Consider the following 22,720-nt stretch of genomic DNA (forward strand, 5'->3'; position numbering starts at 1 on the left):
CCTCAGAACCGGCCTGACGCTCATTGGCTACTATCCCCCGTCGCTCAGAGAGCCCTTTAGGCGCCTCTCCCTGGCCTCTGATTGGCTCTCCAAGCCTTTGAGGCGTGTCCGTCTCCTGGCAGCTCCTCCTCCTTCGAGGCTGGGGCTTTGACGTTTAACCTCCCAGGTGTTTACAAAGGCTGGAAGGAACTCTCCTCAGTGCTAAAGGTGCTGCCAGAGTTGTAATTATTATTGTAATTATGTTGTAATTATTAACTAATAACGCTGCTAATGAACCGTGACAGTTTCATTATTTTTACTATTAGCTAAAGCAATTGCGAATCCCTTTTGTCTCAGTTTCCCCACCTGTAAAATGAGGCGGAGAAGGAAATTGGCAAAGCCTGCGGGGCTCTGGCGAAGGGCCCAAAGCCGGGCCGGGAAGGCTCGGAAGCCACAGAAACCGCACTACAACAATGTTGCCAGTGGGCCCGGAAGTCGTGTTATCTGTTAATAACGTTGCTGATGAGCAGGGGAAGTTATTTTGTTATCTTGAGAAATTGTTCAATTCAACGTACATTTATTAAGGGCATCAGACCTTGTGGCTCCCCAGTTCATTAAATTCCGCTGCTTTCTTGGGACCTGTAGAATTAATTATAAGCGCCTCTTTAAATTGTTAAATAGGCAGGTAGATTGAGGGATGGGGATGGGATAGGTGGGCAGACAGAAAAGAAAGATGGATACATCGGTAGATATTAGAGATAGAAAAGTGGAGGAGGGAGAAAGAAGAGAGGGAGAAAGAAAGAAAGAAAGAAAGAAAGAAGAAAGAGGGAGGAGAGGAAAGGAAGAAAAAAGGGAAGGAGAGGAGGAAGATGAATGGATGGCTTATTGTCAGACCTTAAACTACAGTGTCTCATTGCCTCTAGGATCAAATAAAACCCTCTGTTTAACTTCTTAAACTTTACTCATACTTTCCCTAATTCAATTGTTCTTCTTCCCACCTAACTCTTATCTTCCACTCTGGGTATTTTCCCCAAGCTATCCCCTTTCGCTAGACCGATCTCCCTCACCTACTCTCAGGCCTTCCTCTCTAGCTGAACTTCCTTCAAATCTCGTTCTGCAGGAAGCCCTTTTAAATTCTCCTAATCTCCAATTTATCCTTTATACATCTCATTTGCACACAATGTATTTGCATATAGTGTGCCTGGTTAGACAAAATTCTCAGAAAACTGGTTTTTGCCTATATTTGTGTCCTCTACAATAGTAAGTACTTAATAAATGCTTTTGTTGACTTTATGTCAGGCATGCAGTAAGCAGAAAATACAAATCAATCAGTATTTAAGGTGCCTTCTATGTGGGTGATACAAATAACTCATTACCAAAACTTTCCAAAATCTGACAAAGTTCTTAGAAACTGTGGGGGGTCATGGGACACACCAGTGAGCAGCTTGTTGGAAAGCCATCCTATACTCTCAGGATCATAACTAACACTTACAGGTCATCCTAAACTTGGGAAAATACATTTGATCCTCTCAGCAACTCTGGGTGTAGGTGTTATGATTCCCACTTTACAGACAAGCAAACTGAGGCTGAAAGAGGTTAGATTCCTTGTCTAAAGATGTACAAATAATGTCTGAGGCAAATTCAAATAGCATTCTTTGTCTCCAAACCTAACAAGTCCCGCCTGACTTCCCCTTGGATCACAAAATCACAAACAGTGTGAATTGGAAAGGACCTTAGTGATCATCTAATAGAATTTTCTCATTTTACAAATGAGGAAACTAAAGTCCAAGATCACACAGCTACTCAATAAATAATAGAGTCAAGATTTGAAGCCAGGTCATTTAACAAAATTGATGCTCTCAAATTGTGGTATGGGAGAAGACTTTTTTTTCACATGATTTCATTTATTGTCCAAAATAGCACTCTGAGATGAGTAGGGTTCACACTATTTCCCTCCCTCCCCTCCACATTGTAGATAAAATAAAGTTTCTCTGTAAAGATAGAATACAAAGCTAGCAAAGAACACCCTTCCTCTCTCCTTCCTCCTCTGTGTGTGTGTGTGTCTGTCTCTGTGTCTTTCTCTGCCTGTCTCAGAGAAAGTTTTTGAGAGCCCTGATGAGGTTTAGAATTGAGGTACCTAAAGGAAATTAGGGTTTAATTGAGGTCTAGTGGCAGGTTTGGGGTACAGGGAGTCAAATGGAGCTCCCCTGCAACCCCTTTGGATTCGGCGCAAGGATATGGAGTTAAATGAGGTCTAGTGATGCCACAAGAGTCCTCTGTAAAGGAATTTACAGACCTGAAAACCTTGATTGATAAAAGAGGTTTATTATGGGGTTTGGAAGTATAGTTAAAGTCTAGTTAGTAAAAGGTGAAGGTAGAGCTAAGAGGGCACCAGAAACAGTGTTCCAGTGGGCAGAGAGTTCTTGGGGTGCCAGGCATGGTGCTAGCATGTTTCAACCCTCTGCAAAGAGAGGACTCCAGCTTGGAGTCTTCTTGTAAATAAGGAGAGATTTAGCTAAAGGGGCTCATCTTCGGTGGACTCCCAAATTGGCTGCTCGATGGGTTTTAGCAGAGGCTAGAATTTGCTAGGTGGGGGTTGGGAAACCTGAGCAGAACATTAGAATGGGGGCTGGGACAGCCCAAGTTGGCTCAGATCCTATGGGGGCTGGGAGAACCTGGATCTCCTATTGGAATTCAAAGGGTTGCTTTTCACAGGATTTGTGAATCAAAGGTCCTAGCTTCTTGAATTGATAATGCATCATCTAGGAGGGGCTGGGAATCAGAAAGGAATAAATCAATCTGAAAGGACTAGTTTCTTAAAGGGACCACAACCCACATCAGCCTCTTGGACAGCAAGGAGAGCAGATAAGTCAATATTAAGTGAAAGTAACTCAGACTATTTACTGGAAGATCAAATACTGAAGCTGAGGCTTAAATAATTTGTACTCATTGGAAAAGACTCTGATGTTGGGGGAGATTAAAGGCAAAAGAAGGGGATGGCAGAGGGAGGAGATAGATGGATGGATATTGTCACGGAAGCACAAACATGTGCTTGGACAGACATTGGGACATAGTGGAGGATAGAAGGGCCTTGCATGCTGTGGTTCATGGGGTTACAAAGAGTTAGACAACAATAGGAACAACAGTAGACCCCAAAACTAACATTTTTTTCCCAAATAGCAGAACACTATCATGAAGATTTCAGTAAAATATAAGAGCTAGGGGCAGCTAGATGGTGCAGTGAATAGAGTAATGTCAGGAGGATCTGAGTTCAAATACAGCCTTAGATGCTTAATACTTCTTAGCTATGTGATCTTGGGCAAGTCACTTAACCCCAATTGCCTCATCAAAAAAAAAAAAAAAAAAAATATATATATATATATATATATATATATATATATATGCTATCCATTGCTTTTACTGTGTGTTTAGTTCATCATTTTTGCTCATACATTTCTCTGAAGAACATCATTATCTCAGTATTTTATAAATCTTTCAGACCCTGAGATTTCAAATTAAATTCACTCTCCACTATCTGTATGTCACCAAGTAAACTGCAAATTAATTGAGTGACTTCAGATCATGAAAGCATAAATTTAGAGCTAGAAGGATGTTACATGTTATAAAAACCAAACAAAAGGAGAAAATGAAAATAATTTTCAAAAGGTCAAAGCCCAAACTGGTTCTCAGAATCCAAATCTAGGACATTTTCCACTCTACCATTTCTTTCTTACTTTTTCTTTCCTTCTTTCCTTTCATCCTTCTTTCCTTCCTTCCTTCCTTCCTTTTTTTGTATCTATGGCCATCTGCCCACAGTTAGTACTCAGAACAGGCTGTCCTCAACTTACAAGTGAGTTATGTTCCAAAAATGTGTCTGGAAGTAGCTCGTCTGTAATTCATAAAGCATTTCCCCACGTAAATAATATTATAAAAACTATTTCCCCGGACAAATCTCAAAACCTAATCAACTCCTAATATTATTTGAAATCCAATATATGTATACAGGAAACAAAACTGTGAATCAAGGCACAGGGGTGGAAAGAACTGGATGATGTTTAGATGAATATCTTAAGGTAGCAATTTTTAGCTACAAACACACTAATACAATATTCCTTCTGACAAGGGAAGGCAACATGGCAGAATAGGAGGGAACTGGGCCTGGAAGTACAAAAACTAGATGTATAATGCAGCCTCTGACTCTGTGGCCTGTGACAAATCCCTTAGACAGCACAGTGGATTTAGCTCGAGACCTGGAGTCTGGAAGGACAGAACACAAACCCCATCTATCCATCTCAAACTTTTGCTAGCTATGGGACTCTGGCCAAGTTCACTTAACCTCTTTCAGCCTCAGTTTCCTCATCTGTAAAATTAGAATAACAGTGATACCTACCTCACAGGTTGTGTTGCAAGGATCAAATGAAAAAATATAGGGTGTCTCAAAAGTCTAATTTCAATTTTAAGCAATTAAAGCTCAAAATTGCACTAACACATTTGGGTTATTGTGTATGTAAAGATCTTTGTAAACCATAAAATGCTATATAAATGCTGGTTATTATTATCACTAGTTATTATTATTTACTGTTGGAGTCCAGCTCCACTGAATATCTAGAGTGTGAAATGAATACCTCAGGCCAGAAGGAAGATATGCTTTGCAATCTCCATTTGTTAATCTGAGTGCCAGCTTAATATACCTTTTAGGCTCACCTTACAACATTAGCTAGCTCATCATATCTCTCTAGGGTAATTTGAGGGGGGAATGATGTAGGTTGTGGTCCCTTTAAGAAACTAGTCTTCTCAGATGGATTTATTCCTTTCTGATTCCCTCCTAGTTGATGCATTAACAATTCAAGAAGCTAGGACCTTTGATTCACAAATCCTGGTCAAAACCATCCCATTGAATTTCAATGGAAGATCTAGGCTCTCCCAGCCCCCACTGGATCTGAGCCAACTTGGGACTCCACTCCAGGGCCCCTTTAGCTAAATCTCTCATTATAAAAGAGCCAACCTGGAGTCCTCTCTTTGCAGAGGTCCCAAACACGGCAGCCTTACGCCTGTCCTGCCAAGGGTCTCTGCCCACTGGAACACTGTTTTTGGTGCCCTCTTAGCTCTACCTTTACCTTTTACTAACTAGACTTTAATTATACTTCCAAACCCCATAATAAACCTCTTTTATCAATCTAGGTTTTCAGGTCTGTAAGTTCCTTTACAGAGGACTCTTGTGCCGTCACTAGACCTCATTTAACTCCATATCCTTGCCCCGAATCCAAAGGGGTTGCAGGGGAGCTCCATTTGACTCCCTGTACCCCAAACCTGCCACTAGACCTCAATTAAACCCTAATTTCCTTTAGGTACCCCAATTCTGAACCTCATCAAAAACATCATGGAATCCCTTATGTGAGATGTGAAAATTTGTGCTATCATAAGTCCCAAATACATTGTAATAGGAAACCCATGCAGACACTGAATAATTTGGGGTCCATTCATCAATCAGTTCCAGTTCTTCTCCAAACTAATGGGGGCCAAAGTCCTCTGGGAGCAGAGGGGATGATCTCATCTTCTGAAACTACTTTCTGCTGAGAATAGAGCTTAGTCACTTGCATGATCCCAGTCTTTTGTGGAGGGGGGAAGCTGGAACTGATTGGCGTATCCATTTGTTGATTCAGTTCCTCAAAGCTGGCCAATGCAGCTGTACCTGACCAAAATCTAAAATAAAAAAATCTTACAAATAGAGGTTAGGATAGTCTGAGATAGAAAGACAAGTCTACAAGGACTGCTATAAGATAGAAAAAGGCAAATGTAGATTGGCCACCAACTTTTCACAGAATGAAATACATTTCTGTCACAGGACACATGGTATATACAAATGTTAAAGATGGTTTAGCTTTAGTTTCAATAAACAATAAAATAACAGGTCTTATAGACAATCATGTTAACTATTTTTACATTATTTTGGAAACCTCTAAGGACTTTATTTCACCCAAACATCTATATGTATGTATAACAAATAGATGGCTAGGCCAAATACTCATTCACCAAATAGTTTAAGATATAATGACCACATATTTTCAGATTAAAAACCACAACATATTATTGAATTTGTGTTGACTATCTGCTCTTATCATAGAAAGTTGTTGTAAGAAGAAAATACAGGAGGTATGATAATACGATCAGAACTGGTTCTTCAGGCCTCAGCCTGGGAGCATATACATGACAAAATAAAACTTCCTCAGTTTAGTTTGATATCCAATAATAGTTCTACCTTATAAGACTCAGGAATGATCAGGTGGGAAACAAAGAAACAAAACTGGGAAACTGAGTCAGAAGGATCGCACCTTGAGCAGAAGCTTCCAACTCTTGTTTTGTATGTTAAAACTCATTCTGGTGCATAGGATTAATCATTAAACGAGCTTATAGACTTTTAGAAAATACTTTCCTTGTTATATATATTACTATATCTCCTAAACAGATTCATCTCTCAGGGCTGATGACCTTGCTTATCCAGGCAAGTTTACAAATTAAGGGGAGTTGACAGTAGCCCCAGGAAAGGAGCTAAACTGTTTGTTGCCCAATCCCCATTATTCTTAGGGTTTTTATATATTGTATACCAGTGGTCCTCAAACTTTTTAAATAGGGGGCTGGTTCACTGTCCCTCAAACTGTTGGAGGGCTGGAGTATAGTAAAAACAAAAACTACACATTCTGTCTCCGCCCCTCAGCCCATTTGCCATAACCCATCGGGCTGCATAATCATCCTCAGTGGGCAGCATCTGGCCCGCAGGCCGTAGTTTGAGAACCCCTGTTGTATACAATAATTATCAAATTTAAGTTTAACATGATGATAATAGCTCCAAATAACCTAATTAACAATTTTAGATTTTTCCTAATAACCAATAGTCTTAGTTCTAATTTCCTTTTAATTTTCTAGCAACAGTGAAAATACTTAATTTCCTAAATTACATTTGCAAAATAATATAAAACAGGATTAGCAGGCTAAATAAACTTTCCACCTTCTTTATTTGATGCATCTATTCTGTCTCCAAACTGTTGAGCTGAGAAGTTCTCAGGGAGGATTTCTATTCCTTTAAATAATTTTCCTTTTTGTTGTAGAGAGAAAACAAGACTCTATGTACACACACACATATGTATGTATGTACACACACACACACACACACACATATATATATATAATTTGAGATAGAACAGATTGTGAATTTTATTTAACTTTAGTTCATGAGATTTCCTAACTATTAATTAAATGTTCCAGAAAACTGAATTGCCATTTGAATATTTTCCAATTCACACAAATCATTTCTCTTTTGTAAGCCAGGAAAAAGATTAAGGTGCCAGTTTTTACTGACAGAGCCCTCAGAAGTCTGACTTAAGATAACGAGAGTTTCTAAAGTAGTGGCAAACTGTTTTTCTGTTTTCCTACAGTTCCAAAACTCTGCTGCTAACACTAGCTGCAAATAGATCTCTTTAGTGGGGTTTCCTTTAAAATTGCCTTTACTATTATATCTCAAATAACAAATTTCACAGAATTATGTATATTTTCTTTCTCTCCCTCTTACCCCTTCTTCCAGTCAGGGAAGGAGGGAAGGAAGAAGAAGGAAAAAGAAATTCTATGCACTATCCTCATAGGCCTAGTGAGGCCTTAATTTAATTTAAACACACCCCAAAATTATTTATCTCAACCGCAGCATTGTATATTGGTCACATCTAAAAACTCATAAAGTTATCAAATATGAAGCAATTTTATCCAATAAAGCAGTTGACATTCATATAGCATTTGGTTTTTGCTAAACACTTTTATAATTGTAAAATCATAATTATTTCTCTTTACAAATCAGAAAACTGGGCAGAGATATAATAATTTGCCGGAAATTACATAACGAATACATTTCTATAACTGAAATAGAGAATGGTGAATTTAACAAAAACAGAGTCTGGGTGGCTTTTTCACTTCACCCTGCCATGCTAGGTGCTGCCAGGAGCACCCAGATTCTTCCCAAGCAGTTGCTGGACAGAACCTGATGAAGGCTGGGGTAGTTTCAGGTGCCAGGGGTCAAGGAGTGCTGACCGTGAAACCTGACCTCCACTTCATCCCCATCCCCCCAAGCTGGTCTGGGGAGGTGTTTTGGGCAAGATTATGTGGGGTCCCCATGGGCTGCTTCCCCTATTTCTACAGGTGAGGTAGAATTTGAGTTTTAATCTGATCTGAGATGAGAAAAGTTAGCAAATAGAGAGATTGGACTATATCAATCTTGTTAGCAATCCTTACAAGGATTCACCCTTAATCCCAGTGGAATAAAAGGAGACCCCAGACAAGATAGAAGTCAAAAATGGACAGAAATAACTACACCCAGAGAAGGAACACTGGGAAGCGAATGTAAATTGTTAGCACTACTGTCTATCTACCCAGGTTACTTACACCTTCGGAAGCTAATAATTAATGTGCAACAAGAAAATGGTATTTACACACATATATTGTATCTAGGTTATATTGTAACACATGTAAAATGTATGGGATTACCTGTCATGGGGGGGGGGAGGGAGTGGAGGGAGGGAGGGGATAATTTGGAAAAATGAATAAAAAATATATATATATCTTTCTAAACAAAAAAAAGAAAAAAGAAACAGAACAAACAAGTATATTACAACCTTACATATTCATACATAAATGTATATGCATATGATTAGAGATATCAATGTAGATGTATGTGTATTGTATATATGTAAATAAATAAATACATATGAACTTAAAAAAAAAAAAAAAGATAGAAGTCAAAAAATGGCTATTATTTTCCTAATTGTTGTTTGGACTAGTTGCCAAATTCCTTAATCAATTTGTCTCAAAATTTTGAAAATTTGCTAAACTGTTTTGCTCTCAAAACTTTTGAGAATCTGTAAAGATGTTATTTTAATTTTAGTTTTCTTTTTGTGAAATCCCCAGCTTGACTAGAGCTGAAATCCAAGAAAAAAGTTCATCTTTTAAAGAAATGTTTCCAGCATTCTAACTCTATTCCAGTATAGAGGCTTTTTCTTGCTGACTGCCTTTTAAATTTTTCCAGCTAACAAAATCTATCTCACAGAACAAATACGACACAGACATTCTGTGCAGAAACACAGACGCAGACACAGACAAAAATAATATGGAAGAAGATTGTTCAGCTTTGCCGAAAGCCAAAAATTGAAAACTCAAAACAGCTACTTAGTTATTAACATTGTACAAACATAAACCATTCTTTTACACAAAAGAAATAATTACTATTAAAGGAATCTCATTTTCACCTGCAGGATGTCCAAAGCTGGGGCTGTTTCCGAAACAACAAATTTGCTCTCTGAAAAAATATTAAGAGCTTCTTGAACAGTATACAGTGCAGTACTAATTGCATATAACTCATTCTGCTGTGTATATTGCAACAGGATGTTAAAAACATATTTAGTATAGGTGGAATATATATAAAGAGGCTGATTGTTTATTAGTAGCATCATCTACTGCTTGCAGCTGATCCTCAGATTTGTTTGAATTAGAGTTAGAATCTTCTCTTAAAATTTTGAATAATTTTGTCAATAATTCAGTTTTATCCAATTAATATCCTTCACCAAATTTTGATAATCATTTAAATCATCCCTTCTGATTTCTGTTTAAATTGGTCTAGAATGAATGCATCCACCATACCTCTTTTCCTGTACCTCTTAAAATCTTCACCATCTTGAATTTTTTATAGTTATTCATTTTTTATTTTAATATTTTATGCATATATTTGTTATTTTTATGCTTTTCCTATTTTTGTAAGGTATTAATAACTATGTTAACATCTCCCCTTTTAAAAATATCTTAATTTTTAAAATTAAAAAAAAATTTGTTTTTGTTAAATTCACCATTCTCTGTTTCAGTTACAGAAATGTATTAGCTATGTAATTTATGGCAAATTATTTTGTCTCTGCCCAGTTTTCTGATTTGTAAAGAGAAATAATTATGATTTTACAATATTTTCCTCCCAAATCAGAATCTACTATTCTAGGCATAACCCTGAACCCTAGAAATTCCTGCGAGTTACATCCTAGCATACCAAAAGGACTTGGACTGAGAGGGTCTCCAGTGGGGATTAATTCTATATTATCTGTAATTCAGTGTGACCCAAGAAGGACAAATCAGGGCTGGCACTTCCCAGGGTAGCACGCATTAAATCTTGTACTGTCCAAAATGTAGGATTTAGGGTATTTGGTTTGCCTGCACAGCTTGAGGAGAAATGCATGAAAGTGCCCATTGTTTGTCCAGGCGGGAGCTAGTCCTGGGAATGGTTTCCCCAATATCAAATTACCTTCCCTATAATTCCCTATATATTCAGAAGCCCAATGTCTGCCCTTCCTGCACTTTGACTTAAAGTCAGAGATTTTTCTGCTGAAATGGGATGGAGTCCAACCTTTTGAGTAGTACATTTTTTCCTCCCATGATCCAATTGTCCATAATTAAAACATCTCTGAGAATTTGTAGACGGTAAATTTTCCTGCTGTAATACAACCCCTTGAAGCATAGAAGTCTCAATATTCTGACCTCCTTTGAATCACTTCTATTAAAGCCATTTTCTGTTTTCCCCCAGCTAATGCTTTTTTACAATCAGTATTAGTGTTTTCAAAGACAAGTTATTTCAGTAAGATTGAAGTTGCCTCAGCAAAAGTTCCATTAGGTTCTTGCCAGATTTAAAATGGTATTCTCTTCTAATCAGAGCTGAATTATTAAGATCAGGAGCTTCGATAATAGGAAAGGCTAATTGCATGTCTAAAGGGACATTCTCTGCTCTCTCCTTGCCTCTCTTAATTGCCTGCTGAACTAGCCTGCTGGGTTCATAAGAATTTTGCTTCCCTTCAGATCTATGTTTATACCAGGGATTCGGACAAGGAGCCGGGAGGGGGTCTGGGAGTTGTAAGTCCCACTGATTCTCCCTTTTTGTTAGCATCTAAACAAACATTCTATAGTTTTGGTCATTTCTTCTTCCTCCAGAATACTGGTAGAAGAATTAGGATTTTTGTAGTTTAAGGGAACAATCTCTGACGGTTGAAGACATATTTTAAAAATATTCCAAATAGAAAATATTGTAATTGAAAAAGCCCCCCAGTCTTTTTTTTTTTTTTTAATATTCCCCTATCTTTCTACCATATCCTATTTTTTCAAATCAATAGTTCCCTTTTGAAACCAAGGACAGCATATGTCTACAGACTCCAAAAATTCTTGTAACTGTCCTGTGGTAATTACCCATCCTTTTTCTTTAATTTTTTAAAAATGCTTTCACATAATATTCTCTGTCCTTGCTACCTGATTGATTTTGCTCCATTCAGATTCAATCTATGCATTGTATTGATATCAGCTGGACAAGAATCAATCATAAAGTTTATCTTATTATAAATGTAATACTGGAGAAACTGAGGCAAGATAGAGGTTAGAGAGTTTTTAATATTTTATTTGAAAGGGAGAGATTGTGCTGGGGACATGCTACTCCCAGGGCTGATGTCCAAAGCATCCAGCTGCTAATATGTGCTTCCCATGAAGTATATATACACAGGTGGCTCCAAACTACCAGTGGGTAAACCAAGGCAGGGATGGAGTCAGAGCACTGAGAGCTGGAAGGGACCATCAATCTGGTTCTGAGGCATATGGGACATTGTGATAAGTAGGGAAGGGCTGGGTCTAAAATCAAAGGTCTTTCTCCTTATCTGGATCATGATGATTACTAGGAGGGAGGATGTTGCAAACAGGCAGAACAATTCCGGGAAATTGAGGTAGAACAACAATTAGGGAAATTCAGGTAGAATAATTAAAGGAAATTGTAGCACAACATGTATATATATATATATATATATATTACGATATCTGATATCTAAATATTTTGTTCCTCATGTCAGTCTGGTGATGACAAATTTCTAGTGATCAATTATTTTTGGTGATCACCTCTTCCTTACTCTATCTTGCTTCTTGTCTAAATTGCCCCTTCCTTACCTTATTGTGAACTCCAACAGGGCACTCTCCTGCCAGACATTCAAGTCCCATATTCAGGCGCCAGCTGTTGGAGTCCAGCTCCACTGAATGCAGAGAGTGTGAAATGAATACCTCAGGCCAGAAGGAAGATATGCTTTACAATCTCCATTTATTAATCTGACTGCCAGCTTAATATACCTTTTAAGCTCGCTTTACATCATATCCCTCTAGGGTTCATGTACATTCTATACTTTGACATTTCGGTATCCACCTTACCCATCAATACCAAGATACTTATCAAGACTGAACTGAACTATAAATAGCCTAGCTATGATGCTCATCAACATCAACAGAATTGTAAAGAGTTGTGATATTTTATCAATACCAAGGGAGTTGTCCAGACAGAGTAAAAAATAGCAGAAATTATCCTACTAATGTGCTTACCTCCAGTATGTCTTTAATTCATTGTTAACGGGTAAATAGTATAGTTGAAATGCTTCCTTCCTATGGCCTGCCTTCTCCTAAATTTATCTTGAGTCTGTTTTTCAAAGATTGAAGAGATGGTAAGCCAGAAAGGGCATGGACTTACTGGCCCTCTATATCTGTTAGAGATGAGGAGCCACAATGGGCATGGACCCATTGGCCTTCTACAATTCACTTCTCTTTATATTGTTAACCTATTATTATTATTTTTATTATTACCATTAACCTCTCTGAAAGTCCATTTTTATCATTTACAAAGCCAGAATAGTAATACAGTGACAGGGGCATTGGCATGTAGTAAGGAGGGAGGAAATAAGTATTTTGATTATATGACTGATGAAGTCCTGGGTCACTAGGTGGGGTTGGGACACTAACCCTCAAGTATTGATAAGATTGCTCCCTGAGGCAATCAAGGAAGGGCTCAAATTTACAGTCCCACCCTCGGTGGAGGTCTTGGGTAACCCCACTTTACTGTATCTAATCAGAAATCCAAGTTAAATCAAACTCCCTGAGGTTCAATTTCCCCTATAAGTCTGTCCATACTCTATTCCATCTTTGCTGAATGCCTTTTGGGTTATCCTGCCAAGATGGTGTCTTTCTTCTCATCCCTTTCCCCATGCCTCTTGATATCTTTCCTCTTATCCCCCATCATACTCATGGGGTCTTTATCCTTCTAGTTAACTTTTGGGGGTACTAAACTGTTCTGTGGATTTAGTATGCCAGTCAATGGCATACTTCTACCTCATAGTGTATTTCCTTTCTCCTGGTTAATTGTGAATTCCCCCGGGGAACTCGTCCTTTCTTTGCTAAGTTCTCCCAAATCTATTTCATATTTACCACTCCTGGTTTTGCTTCATTTTGTCTATACCTTCTCCTAAATAAATCTACCTTTTACTAAAGAGAATGGCCACTGAATTCTTTGTGTGCCATTTGCTCTCCTTAAACTCATCACTACTATGGGCCAGATGATGTAATGTGATTCTGTTTTAATGGGTCAGTGGTCCTGGGTCTCCAGGCTTTGGAATCTGCCTCAGGAAACTCCCACGCCCAATATCTGACCCCTCCTTAGCCAGATAGCTTCTGGCCTCAGGAAACTCCCAGGAATCAAACTCCAGAGAAAATGGTGAATAAGACCACTCCAATTCATTGGACTGGAAATCTTGTCAGTAATAATCAGATCGACTCAGAACCACTCCTTTCTACCTTAAGCCATAGAATTAACAAATCTATGGTAAAAGCTGGATAAAATGACCCTCTTTGCTTCGGTTTCTTTACTGAATTCTCTTAGAATTCAGCCTGCTCAATAATGGCGGCACATTGCTTTTAATAAACTTTGCCCTTGATTAGGAGATGGGTTCAAGCCTACAAATTCTTTTTTTTTTTTTTTTCCCTTTGGAGGAAAACTGCATTTGAGAAACCAACACTTTTGGTTTTTTGTTTTTGTTTTTGTTTTTGTTTTACATCTTTTTTATTTTAATAATTTTTATTTACCAGATATATGCATGGGCAATTTTACAACATTGACAATTGCCAAACTTTTATTCTAATTTTTCCCCTCCTTCCCCCTCCCCCCCACCATGGCAGGTTGACCAATACATGTTAAATATGTTAAAGTATAAATTAAATACAATATATGTATACATGTCCAGACAGTTGTTTTGCTGTACAAAAAGAATCGGACTTTGAAATAGTGTACAATTAGCCTGTGAAGGAAATCCAAAATGCATCAAGCCAGCAAATTCTTTTGAGACACCTTGCAACACCAGTCTGGAACTTTTGGGGTCCCCCCCTTCCTGTGAGGGATAGAAAATCCTCTCCAAAAATGACTTCTCAGAGACCTCTCGAAGTAAAAAGCAGAAAAGTTGTTTATTTAACAAATTCTCATGAGAATGAGCAATTCCACAGTGAGGAGGGAAAGAAAGAAAGCTCAAGAAAGTAGAAAGGCTAAAGAACTAAGGGAAGATATGCAGTTTTTATAGGTTTAATTGCAAAAGGATTACATCATGAGTTTGGGGAACATTAAGAGATAGGTGCCCCCCGTTCCCCACCAGTTAATTGAATGTCATCATATATCTTAAAAACTAAACAATTAGTAGCCTAAACATCGATAGCCTGGACAGACATAAATGTCATCAAGAATCTAAGCAATTAGTAGCCTAAACATTGAACATACCTATGCAGGTCACAGAGACCTAGAGAAGATAGAATACAGAAGAGGAATTTAACATTGCTGTAAGTTCTTCACCATATCCTTACTTCATACTTGCTCCACACATTCCCAACCTCAACACAGATGCTGTTCTAAGCACTTTACAATTATTGTGTCATTTAATCTTCCCAAATATCCTGGGGAGGGAAATGTAGTTATTACCCTCTTTTTACAGATGAAACTGAGGGAAACAGAGGCCAAGTGACTGGGCAGTCTCACACAACTAGGGTCCGAGGACATATATGAAGTTAGTTATAGTACTTATCTCTCAGGGTTCTTGTAAGGATCAAATGAGATAATAATTGTAAAGAGCTTAGCACAGTATCTGGCACCTAGTAGGAACCATGTAAATGTTTGCTATCCTGCTATAATTATCCTTATAATTAGTATGACAGATAAGTATCACTTGTAGATAGGACATCAGGCTTGGAGTCAGGAAGACATCTTCCTGAGATCAAATATGATCTCAAACATTTACTAGACAAGTCACTTCATCCTGTTTGCCTCAGTTTCCCAAGCTGTAAAATGAGCTAGAGAAAGAAATAGCATCTAGTATCTGTGTCAATAAAACCCCCAAAAGGAGGCATAAATTGCTGGATACAATTGAAAAGAACTAAACAACAAAAATTGTTATTATTTGTCTGTTGCACCATCGCTTTGCCTTTAGGGTCTGATCTTAGCATCAAGAAATCCCAGCTTCAAGTCTTTCATGTACTAGCAGTGAGACCATGGACACATTCATTCACTGATTTCTCAGTATCCTAGGCAACTCTGTAAAAAGAAAGAACAAGTCCAGGCCAAAAAAAATCCCCGAAGTGTTTATCTCCCAAGATTGTTTTGAGAGTCACAGAATCATGAATCAAGGGAGAAAATGTTTACCAATTGTTCACCATGTGTCAAGCACAAAAACCACTGAATGAAAGAGAATGAAAGAGAGCTTGTGTCTTAATGGGAGTGGAAGGTGAGAGTGTAAAGACAGGTATGTCAGCAGAGAAATTAATCACCTGTCTTAAAGGCTATGGATTTCAAACCCCCTGTTTTTATAGATGAGAAAACTAAAAAGTTAAATGACTTACCCAGGATCTCACAGCTTGCTATCTGAGACAGGATTTGAAATGACATAATTTATGTAAAGCACCATGAAAACTTTATGGTCCTGTATATTTTTGTTCTTCATTCTCTTTTTTTTAATTTTTATTTTTTAATCAAAGCTTTTTATTATCAATGGGTAATTTTTCAACACTGACCATTGCAAAACCTTGTGTTCCAAATGTTCCCCCCTTCCCTCCACCCCCTCCTCTAGATGGCAAGTAATCCAAAATATGTTAAACCTGCTAAAATATATGTTAAATCCAATATATGTATACATATTTATACAATTGTCTTGCTGTACAAGAAAAACCAGATCAAAAAAGAAAAAAATGAGAAAATAAAATTCAAGCAAACAACAAAAAAGAGTGAAAATGTTATATTGTGATCCCCACTCAGTTCCCACAGTCCTCTCTTTATTCTGGCTCTTTATTCTCAAAGAGGACCATGACATCAGAGAGATGATGCTATGACATGCAAGTGAGTTGGATTGAGTTTTGGGAGACTGTACAAGGTGCCTCACTTTCTTCTCCTAAGCCCTTGGGATCCAGTGGCCAATAAGAGATCAGGAGGGCTGGAGATGGCCCTGGAAGCGGAGGCCTTGGTCTTTTTAAGTTAAAGGTTTCAGTTTGACAGAGGCATCACCCATTTAGTAATTAAGGGTAGGTAAGAAACGAGGCTTACTTATTACTTATTAAAAAATCCAATCTGGCAGACTTTCAAGGTATCTGGCCAAAAAGGAAACAATTGCTATCTATCCTCACTCTAGAGTCAGTCGTCTGATTGATTGCCCAAACATTCATACACAACACACACACAGACACACACACACAGGGAAAGAAAGAAAGAAAGAAGGAAGGAAGGAAGGAAGGAAGGAAGGAAGGAAGGAAGGAAGGAAGGAAGGAAGGAAGGAAGGAAGGGAGAGAAGGAGGGAGAGAGGGAGGGAGGGAAGTGTGTGGAACAGAGAGACAAGATGAAGAACTTACAAGAATGTGTGAATTCTTTTTCCATATTTTATTTTCATTATTTCTGTGTTTCCCCTATGACCTGTATAATATGTACAGGTCCATATTTATTTGAGCCTTGGCCAGCTATAAACATATTTACTTAACCTGAGCTGATGACATTTATTAGTATTTGACATTTATAGATATTTAATCTATTAGCTGGACCACTCTCTGCTTGATTATGTGCAGGCCCATATTTACTTGAGCCTTGGCTAGCTACATCTGAAGCCTGAAGGCTTGATTTTCTATTTCCTAAAAATCAGGTGATTTGGGGAAACAGAAACCTTCCATTCCAATTTCTCCAGATAGCAACAACCAATTAGATGCCTCCCCCTCCCCTTTTCAATGCTGTTTTACTTGTGATGTAATCTCTTGTATAAAAGCTGTGGATCTTTACTACTTGTCCTCCTACCTCGAGCTTTCTCCTTCCCTTATTTCGTGACAGAATGGCTCATCCTCTGGAAGTTTAATAAACCTGCTTTCTATTTTGAGTGATCTCTGAGTAGTCATTTTGGGTAAGGGTCTTTTACATCCCACACAGAAAGAAGGAAGGAAGGAAGGAAGGAAGGAAGGAAGGAAGGAAGGAAGGAAGGAAGGAAGGAAGGAAGGAAGGAAGGAAGGAAGGAAGGAAGGAAGGAAGGAAGGAAGGAAGGAAGGAAGGAAGGAAGGAAGGGAAGGAAGGAAGGAAAGAAGGAAGGAAGGAAGGAAGGAAGGAAGGAGGGAAAGAGGGAAGGAAGAAGGAAGGAGGGAAAGAGGGAAGGAAGAAGGAAAGGAAAGAAGTTGACTATCTGACTATTGAAGTTGTGAATGGGGACCCCAGACTAGTGTTATGATATGTCTCAAAAGAATTTGCAGGCTTAAACCCATCTCCGAGTAAAGGGACAAAGCTTTATTGCAATAGTAATGCCATTACAAAGTGGACTGAATTATAAGGAAATTCAGCAGAAAAACAGAAACAAGGAGAGATATTTATCCAGCTCCTACCAAAGATAGGCTATTTCTATGGCTCATAGCTAGAAAGGAGTAGTCTCCAGAATTTGGTTCTTGCTGACAAGATCACCAGTCAGCAATGTATTGAGGAAAGGTCTTATTCACTGTTGTCTCAGGAGTTTGATCTGTGGGAGTTTCCTGAGGTCAGAAGCTATCTGGCTAAGGAGTAGTCAGAATTCATTGGGAGTGCTCAGTTTCCTGAGGCAGACTCCAAAGAGAGAAGATTTAGGACTGCTGACTTATTGTTAGAATAGAAGCCCCCCAAGGTCAGGGGACCCCAAAACCACCACTATATTTCCCTAGAAGCTATACCATATCATGACCAGTTCTCTTGAGTCCCCAGTGGAGCAACTCTACTCATATGTTTCACATATTATCTTAACTGGGACAGATATTATAGTGGAGGGGACTAGGCTGCTTCAGGAGTCAGTCAATAACATTTATTAAGTACCCAATAGGCTCCAAGCACTGATAAAATAGAACTTGAGCTGGACCATGAAAGAAAGCCTAGAATTTAGAATAAGCCCAACCCCATTTGATCACTGTTTGGGTCCTGATTGACTCAGATTGAATGAAGATAACAATCATTTCTGCTTTGGCCAGAAACCTTGAGGGTCTACCCCTTCCAGATTGATTGATTCATTTATTTATTTGGATTTTTGTAGACTAATGAAAGAGGAGGTTCTTTGCTTCAGTTGCTATGGAGCCTTAATCATTTGCATCAGTCCCCTAGCTTAAAAAGACCAAAGTTTGCCATGACACCCAGCATCATCTCCAGTCATCCTGATCTCTATCTGGCTATTGGACCAGGATGGCTCGGAAAGGGAAGGGGAGGGGGGGGGCAGGTGACCTTGAAACAACCCTCCCTCACTTAAATCCTATTCACTTACATGGCTTCGTCTCCCAGAAGTGGAGAAAGAAGGGTAAACAACAATTATGCTAAGCTTCAGAGGTACAAAGGAAGTCCCTGCCCTTAAGGAGCTCACAATCTGACATGGGAGACAATAGATAAAAAAGGATCTAACAGGTAGGTCACTTTAACTTTAGAAAACACTGAAGGGGCGGCTAGGTGCCCAGGAGTCCAGTAGACCTGAGTTCAAATCCAGCCTCAGAAAATTAACGCTTAATAGTTGTGTCACCCTGGGAAAATCAAACACAATTCCTTTGAAAAAAACAAAATAACAACAAAAATAAATGTAAATAAATAATCTCCTTTAAATCTTGTAACTCCTCTGCCAGGTAGGTGATTAATCTCCCCATTTTACAAATGAAGAAATTGAAATTAGAGAAGAAATAATATCTTATTATCTGGAGTCACACAGCTAGTGTCAGAGATGGGATTAGAACTCAAATTATGGGGGCAGCTAGGTGGCGCAGTGGATAGAGCACCAGCCCTGAAATCAGAAGGACCTGAGTTCAAATCTGGTCTCAGACACTTAACACTTCCCAGCTGTGTGACCCTGGGCAAGTCATTTAACCCCAGCCTCAGAAAGGAAAAAAAAAAAAAAAAGAACTCAAATTATTCCTGATTCACTTCAAATAAATAGTGTGTTGACTAAAGGAATGAACAAAAAGCATTTATTAATAACTTACTCTGTGTCAGGTTCTGGGTACTCAAATGCAAAAGCAAAACAACCCCTGTTCTTGAAGTACTTACATTCAAGTAGAAGGAGGAAATGACAGTCAGGGAGGGATATTTGGCTTGGAGTCTGAGATAAATGGGGCTGTTCTCTTCCATCAGTAGAGTCCATTAGGATTTTAGGACACCTTGAAGGGGGTTGGTGCCTTTCTCTCCTGCCACCAACTTGAGGCACAACCCACTATGTTGGTCCCTGTAAGGGACCACTAAACAAAACTCATTCAATGCAATTAGATTTACAAAGGGTATCTAAGTGACACAGCCCATAGAGCACTGAACTTGGAATCAGGAAGACTCATTTTCTTTAGTTCAAATCTGGCCTCGGACACTTCCCAGCTGTGTGACTCTGGGCCAATCACTTAACTCTGTTTACCTCAATTTCCTCATCTATAAAATGAGATGGAGAAGGAAATGGCAAACTATTCCAGTATCTTTTTGGGTCACAAAGTGTTACAAATTTCCTTTGTGGATGTAACAACAAAAGTGCCAGATCTGCCAAAACTGTAGCCTTCAGATGAATCTCTTTTACCCAGACAGCAAAAGGCGTGTTTCCCATAGGGTCTCAGCATATTAACCTCAGACAGAGGAAGAGCCAAGACTCTTCCCTTGAAACATTGTCCTTTGTGAGACTCCAAAAGCAAAGGAGGCAAAACAAGAGAAAAAAAGAGTTAATGAGAAGCAATTGACACATTAATCTCTAACCATGTGTCAGCAGATCAGACTGTTATTCATTCATATATATATATATATATATACTATATTTATATATTACATATCATGTATACATATATATGTTGTACTTATATACTACATATATTTTCCATATAGGCCGGAGTCTCTTAGAAAAGTCTTGAAAGCAGTAAGAACTCCATCTCTCTCTCTCTCTCAGTCTGTCTCTGTCTCTGTCTCTGTCTCTGTCTGTCTCTGTCTCTCTGTCTCTCTGTCAGTCTGTCTCTCAGTCTGTCTCTGTCTCTGTCTCTGTCTGTCTCTGTCTCTCTGTCTCACACACACACACACACACGTTGCAAGAAAAATACTGAGCTGAAATTTAAATATTTGGGATTCATTGGAAAAGACCTTGATGTTGGGGAATACTAAAGGCAAATGGAAAAGGGGAAGGCTGAGGATGTGGTGAATAGAGAATGCAATGAACATGAAGTTGGACAGACTTTGGAAGACAGGGGAGGATGGAAGGGCCTAATACACTACAGTCCATGGAGTCATAAAGAGTTGGACAGGATGGAATGACTAAACAATAATAACAAATCTAGGCAACATGTGATGAGGGCCTAAACCAAGAGTGAGAGTAGAGAAGAAGGCTCAAATGTGAGAGATGTAAAAAGAGTAATGACAAAACTTGGCAATTGAATGGATGTAGGGAGGGATGCCATTAGGAGTCACAAGTAATGTTATACATTACACCATTCTGGAGAGCAACTTGGAACTATGCTCAAAAAGTCATCAAACTGTGCATACCCTTTGATTCAACAGTGTTACTACTGGGTTTGTATCCCAAAGAGATCTTAAAGAAGGGAAAGGGACCCATATGTGCAAAAATGTTTGTGGCAGCCCTCTTTGTAGTGGCAAGAAACTGGAAACTACGTGTATGTCCATCAGGTGGGGAATGGCTAAATAAATTGTGGTATATGAATGTTATGGAATATTATTGTTCTGTAAGAAATGACCAACAGCATGATTTCAGAGACGCCTGGGGAGACTTACAGGAACTGATGCTGAGTGAAGTGAGTAGGACCAGGAGATCATTATATACTTCAACAATACTATATGATGATCAATTCTGATGCATGTGGCCCTCTTTAACAATGAGATGAACCAAACCAGTTCCAATAGAGCAGTAATGAACTGAGCCAGCTACACCCAGTGAAAGAACTCTGGGAGATGACTATGAACCACTACATAGAATTCCCAATCCCTCTAATTTTTGTCCGCCTGCATTTTGGATTTCCTTCACAGGCTAATTGTACACTATTTCAAAGTCTGATTCTTCTTGTGCAGCAAAATAACTGTTTGGACATGTAGACATATATTGTATTTAACTTATATTGTATTTAACTTATACTTTCACATATTTAACATGTATTGATCAACCGGCCATGTGGGGGAAGGGGGGGGAAGGAGGGGAAAAGTTGAAACAAAGGGTTTTGCAATTGTCAATGCTGGAAAATTACCTATGCATAAAATTTTTGTAAACATTTTTTTAAAAATTAAAAAAAAAAAAAAAACAAATAATGGTTTCCTAGTGATATAATGATTGGTTTGTACTCAGCGTGGGGCATATAAGGAGAAGCTCTCAGGGCCAGAAGGACAAGTGCACTAGAAACTCTCAGTTTCCTCACAAGTGGGAGCCTTCCTCAATTCCTCTTGATATCAGAAACTATCAATGAGTGTAGCTTATAGTTATCTCTCATTCTTACTAGGGGACCAGGTTATCTTTGATATACATGCCTTTGGTGACCTTTTTTACAACAGATCACCTTCATAATTACCTGTTTGCCACAGCCTACTCACACCCACCATGCGCATCCTCATTGCCATTGACAGTGTATCTTTTTAATTCTTAGAAGACTGGTAGACAAATCTTAACTAGCTCTTATACAAGGCTTTAAGGGCTGCAAAGTACTCTACATTTGATCCTCACATCAGCTCTTGGAGGTTAGTGCAATTATTATCCACATTTTGCAGATGAGCAAACTAATGCAGATAGACATCAAGTGGCTTGTCCAGCAAATAACTATGAGGCTGGATTTTAACACTGGATCCTGATTCCAGGTCCGGCACTCTATCCACTGGGCTACCTAGCTGTTGAACAACAAAAAAACAAAACGGTCTCTGCCCTTGTAGAGTTTATGTTCAACTGGGGATGAAAATAGGAGTGTGATTTACAACATGTATTCAAGTAAATATGACACAGGATAACTCTGGCAGCAAGAATGCCCATTGCCATAGTTACTTCATAGAGAAAGGATTCAATTCCCTTTGCAGTGTTGAGTGTGCAGACTAATCCTATCACCTGAGGATTATTCCACCTCTTCATTAAAATGTCTACCAATTGGGATTGTCATGATGTAATGGCAGGCCAATCAGAAGAAGGCACACTTAATAGCACTCAAGATTTTGCTCTTGCTGATGGCTACAAAAGACCCTGTCAGTCCTCACTGGGGCTTTTGATCATAGAGAGAATCCATTGATTAAATTTATTGATTGCAGATTTGTTGTTGCATTATCTCCAATTTTTCTTGACACCATTTAGGGTTTTTTGGGCTGAGACACTGGAGTGGTTAGCTATTTTCTTCTCCAGCTCATTTTACAGTTGAGGAAACTGAGGCA

Source organism: Sminthopsis crassicaudata, chromosome 1 (assembly GCF_048593235.1).
Source record: "Sminthopsis crassicaudata isolate SCR6 chromosome 1, ASM4859323v1, whole genome shotgun sequence".
NCBI lineage: Eukaryota > Metazoa > Chordata > Mammalia > Dasyuromorphia > Dasyuridae > Sminthopsis > Sminthopsis crassicaudata.